Genomic DNA, 6,015 nt, shown 5'->3' with positions numbered 1-6,015 from the left:
CCATAATAATAATTATCATTGCTAACTTTTCAATCTGATATAATATTCATTTTCAGGTGATAGTGATGTTCTATGCTTGTACTCCACACTAATATAATATTCCTTTTCTTTTGATTAGGCAAATCGTGAATCCGGCTGCGTTCTTTTTGCTATTTAAAATTTTATGTTAAATTTTTTTCTAAAGAAAAAATAAAAAAATCAAACTTTGGCCAAACAGATCCGATTACTTCATCTTCTAAAAATTCATAGGTTTTACATATTGTTTGATTTGATGGTTCAAAATCTTCTACAACTCTCTAATTAACCTGTGTCAAGTAAAATTATGGACAATTCACATATATAAAATGGTTTGAAACAAAATTTATTCAAATGTCTTAATTAAAATCTGATTACTTTTATGTCTTATTTCGTATTTATGTAAATTGTGGAAGGTTGATAAGAACTAACAAATTTAAATAGTTTGTGAAGGCTGAAATGATTTCCGAGGAGAATCAGCTTCAAGCTAATTTATGGCAGGCTACAACGAACTAGCATGAAACAGCATTGGAGTTTAGTGATGGTACAATAGTGGTTCATATTCAATTTTTAAAAATGTTGGATAACATACTACTCCCTTTAATTATACAATAATATCAACAAGGTCTTCTTCCACTAAATGGTCAACAATATAAATTAAACAATGTTATTGTATTCTATTATGTATCATATTTATAATAAAATTGTTAATATTTAAAATTTTTTGACCACTTTAATAAAACTATAAAAAAATAAAAAAAAATAAAAATAAAGAATGTTATACTTTGTATTTTTTTATTAAAAAATTATAAAAATAAAGCTAAATATATAGACAATATTGTCTATGAAAGATAAGATAATAAATAAAAATAAAATAACGAATAAAGATAAGATAAGAACAATAAAAATTAAAATTGTGATGGAATTTATATGTTATATTGGGTTAAATTTATTAATCAGTGTGAGACTTCTTTGTTGTTATCATGGATTAATGTGGACTAATGTAAAAATGGTTTAATACACCACCGCAAAGTGGTGGATGAAAGATATCAACTTGAGAAAGACGCTTACGGTGCGGCAAAGTTAGGGCTGTCGACGGTAGAAACAGAACAAGCAGCGATCTTTAGCGTATGCAACACAGATAAGGGAAGAGAGAGGTGCGACAAAGCTGCTGGAAGGAAATGCGGGCAGAGCTGGCGTAAGGAACTGCAAACGGAACTGCCAAAAAGAAGCGTAGACGAAACTAATAGAAGGAAGCGAAAAATATGTGGTTTTTCCATGAGAGTAAGTAAGTAGCGGATTACAAAAATGTTTAATTTATTAGACTTGGAAAGACATAAGACGGAGATGATAGGCTAATCGGTGAGGTGAAAAAAAGCATCAAAGCAATGACAATAGACAAAAAAAAATGACACAGAGAAGAAGAGTACTTTTGAAGAAGAATATGGTGCTACCATCGGAACTAAAATAAGCTATCCTCTTCAAAGAGGATATTATCACTCTGATACCATAATAAAATTATGAAAGAATAAGAAAAAAAAGATGAAGAATGTTGTATTTTGTATTTCTTGTTTGAAAAATTATAAAGGTAAAGCTAAATATATGGACAACATTGTCTATGAAAGATAAGATAATAAAAATAGATAAGATAATGAATAAAGATAAGATAACAAATAAAGGTAAGATAAGAACAATAAAAGCTAAAATTATTGTGGCAAAATTTATGTATTCTGTTGAGCTGAATTTATAAGCTGGTGTGAGATTTCTTTGTTGTTGTCATGGGCTAATACGGACTAATAGAAGAGTGGTTTAATACACCTCATGTATATGATTTTTTTCGGTATTCTTTTACCTTTCACAACCTGTTCACCTTTCATCTCATTCATCCTCCTAACTATATACTCTACTAGTTTTTTTTCTCATATTTTTAAACCACCTGAGACGAGTACCATTTTTTTCTCCTATAGGTGCTATGCTAACTTTCTCTCTTATATCTTCATTCTTTATTTGTTTATACATGTATGACCGCTCATTCATCTCAGGATTCTCAGCTCTACCCGATTTAACTTATATTCATTTTCATCCTTTGCTGTGCAACACACTGTTTCATAAAACATAGCCGGTCTAAGTACGATACAATTTTTCTTTAAATTTTGAAGGTATTTTTTGTCTATATAAAATCAGATGGACTCTGTCCTTTAACCAGCCAGCTTTGTATCTGATGTTTTACATCTTCCTAACTTTCTATAGTATCTTGTATAATATACATAGTTATCAGAATCAGATCGGATCGGCCAGTTCAACCGAAAATCCGGTGAATCAATGGTCTGGCCGGTTCGGTTTACGATGCTGACCGTTTCTGTAATTAGACTGGTCAACGGCGGTCAAATCCGTTAAAAATCAGACGGTTCAATGTGAACCGGTGTGGTTCGGGTGCATGACCCGCGTGTCTCTACGGTGCACCAGCGGACATGCTGAATCACAATAGAAGCACCTTGTGAATTAATTCACAAAAACGCAGCATCTAGGACTCGAACTCGGAACCTCCTGTAAAAGCCAAACATTCTTCTTTGTAAATTATAGGCTAATAATAAAATATATAATAACAAAGTTCACATGAGAATGCTTAAACCTACAACCATACACTAGTTCATATGTGTAAGATTAATTTTATTTATATGTAATTTTTTTTAAATTAAACCCATTAAATTAAAAGCTAATAATTTATATAAATTATATATATATATATATATATTAATTAAAGTAATAAGCTAATGAAATTTATATATAATTTATTTAAATTTAAATAATATAAAATATTAAACACTAATTTTTATTTTTTAATAAATATTGTATTATAATTTTATATATTTATTTAATTATTATCGGATTAAACGGTTCAACTACTAACCCATTAATTAAACCACTAACTCACTGATCTAATAATTTTACCTACCGGTTCGGTTTTGATAACTATGATAATACACTTAAGATATTTAAAATACCTTACTTGCGTTAAGATAGTTTCTCCAATTTTTATTTAGGTGCTATCGTTTTTTCTCGCCTACCAAATTTACATTCTATAAATACCGTTTTATCGTGACTTATGCTCAAATCGTAGTCTTCTAAAATTCCTCTTTACAATTTTAACTTCTGATTTAAATCTTTCATTATTTTTTCTATAGAAACGATGTTATTGGCAAAAATATTTATCATGGCATTAGTTTCTAGATATGCTAAGAAAATACTTCTAAAACAAATGTAAAGAGATATAAATTTATAGATGATTTTTTGTCTAATTCTATACCAATAAAAAATTCTTCTATTCTTATTAACTATATTGTATTTTAAAAAGTTTTAGAATATTGTATTTTAGTATTGATAAAAATTTCAGAGTATTGTATTTTATCAAAATACTCCTATTAATTATACTATACTTTTAAAAATGTTGGAGAATAGTATGTATTTTATCATTAATAAAAATTTGAAAATATTTTTTAAATATATGTTTGTATATAAATACATACATGCATAAAATAAAAATATATTTAACTATCTATCATAAAAAATAGTAAAAAAAAATACCATTTTAACATTCAAATTGGATCATGAAAAGATGATATTTTAACCTAAATATCATATTTATTTAATAAAATACACTAAATATATGAAGATATAATCAAAATGTCATTTCTTTCCTAATTCATTTTGAATTTTTCTAATTATATTTTTTATGATAGATAGTTAAATGCATTTTCATGTTATGCATTTCCGAAATATATTATGCATATACACAAATAATAATTTGATTATAAATTTTTATTTTTTATTTACCACGCAATTTTTTATTGTCACTAATAAGTAACAAGGAAGTATAAGAATCTAATAGACTAGAGTATTTATACAATGTGTATAATAGGGGTTTAGGGATGTTCGATTTAATAGGATATCAGATATTTATTATTTCTGGTACTCGGTTATTCTGGATAGGGGAACACTCACATAAAGATGTCTATATCATCTTTTGTTAAAGATATTTTGGTATTACATTTTAATTGGTTTATGTATAATTTATTCAGTGTTCCTCGTCACACATTATTAAATTCCTTAAAGGATTTTCTTTCCAAAAACAATAAAAAATATTTAAATTGGACTAAAACAAAAAAGGTAATAGATTAACTATTAAATTTTTTTCTAAAATTGTTTATATAAAAAATATGCCACAATCAATATTATATATATATATATATATATAATATTTTAAAGTAAAATTTATTATACGAGTTATATCGATAGGTCAAACCTCTTAAAATTTTTATAAATAAAAAATAACTAATTTATATTCGTACAATATATAAAATAATTAATATATTATTATTATATTATAGATTAAAATTCACTAATTTAAATTTATTTTTATTTTTAATATAAGCATCAGAAATAAATAAAATTTTTATAACTAGATGTAGTGTAACAAAATATATATAATATTAATTTATTTTTAAAAATTCTGAAAAAATAATTTCTTTCTAATAGAGTGTTATTAGAAAATTAACATTATAAAAATTAATTTCAACCAATATCATATAATAGGTTATTAAATATATTTAATACAAAACACATTGAATATAAACGTTTGTTGAGTTTAAATTTTAAATAATTTTTAATTGAATTTTGAATATTCTTATTTTAAAGAGTTAGAATATTTTAACATAATCTTTTTCGTATCTTTTTAATTGAGTTTTTGATCTTTTAAATTATAAACCTTATTTATAATTAAGGGTAATATTTTAACACTATCAATTAGCGCCACATACAAAAATACAAAAACAATTCTATAGTTATAATTATAATCTAACTTTATAAGCAATACAATGAAAGTATATATAAGTAATATAACTAAATTTTATCTATATCTATGATCACATTTCATAAATAATATAATCTAATTATATTATGTTTATAATTAAAATATAAAAAATACAAAAAATTATCCTAAGTTTCATTCATAATTTTTTTATTATTTTTGTTATGAAACGAAAATTATCATAATGGTTCATTTTTTTTCATTCATAATTTTTTTATTATTTTTGTTGTGAAACGTTTAATTATTTTAATATTTAATTATTTTTAAAAAAAGATAATTGAACAACACAAAAAAAATTTATTAAGAATAATTTATTTAGATGTGATTAAAAAATAATTAAAAATTATGTACGGTAAAAAGTTAATATTATTAAAAGATAAAATTAAAATTTATTTTAAAATTAAAAATAAATTTTATTTAAAAATAAAATTAAAAATCATGATTTTTTTTTTTTTCTAAAATTTATCTACAAGTAATTCTATAAGTATTTTATGATGAATAAAAATATTAAACTCATACTAAAATTTATTTTAGTAAAATTTATTTTTATTCTGTTAAACGTTAAATAAAATATTGAAAGGAATTTTGCTCCCTCCATTAGAGGAAAATGATAAATTTTCACACTTCCATTATGTTATGGCGATAATTTGACCGTGTTATTTTTTAAAAATTAGTAGTATTTTATTTTGAATATTCATTTTTTAACTCATATTAAATAATAACTGTCGTGGTCCATACCATTGACAACGGCAGACCACCACCAGACCTCTACCATATTTTTTTCCCCAAACTCTTCTCTTTTATATCAATATCCAAAGGATAAAAATAAAATTTTACATTTTTAGCATATCAAATTATTTCAATTTCAATAAAATTTTATTAAAATAAATGAATTTGAATTTAATTTTAATGACATGAGATTTTTAAATCATTTTAAGTTTTTTTTTTTATCTATGCTAAACAAAGAGTTTCATTTTCGTGTTGTTCCAAATACATGCACCCCGTCCAACTCGAAATTGAATAAGAAAGCTCCGAAGGGTGATGTCTTTTCGAAGACATGACTAGCATGAAAGTTGGAATGGTCATGGCTAGGAAGTACTAACTTCCTTATAGAATCAAACAAACAAGTTGGT

Source organism: Arachis hypogaea, chromosome 3 (genome assembly GCF_003086295.3).
Source record: "Arachis hypogaea cultivar Tifrunner chromosome 3, arahy.Tifrunner.gnm2.J5K5, whole genome shotgun sequence".
Taxonomy (NCBI): Eukaryota; Viridiplantae; Streptophyta; class Magnoliopsida; order Fabales; family Fabaceae; genus Arachis; species Arachis hypogaea.
Note: the sequence above shows the minus strand (reverse complement) of the source record.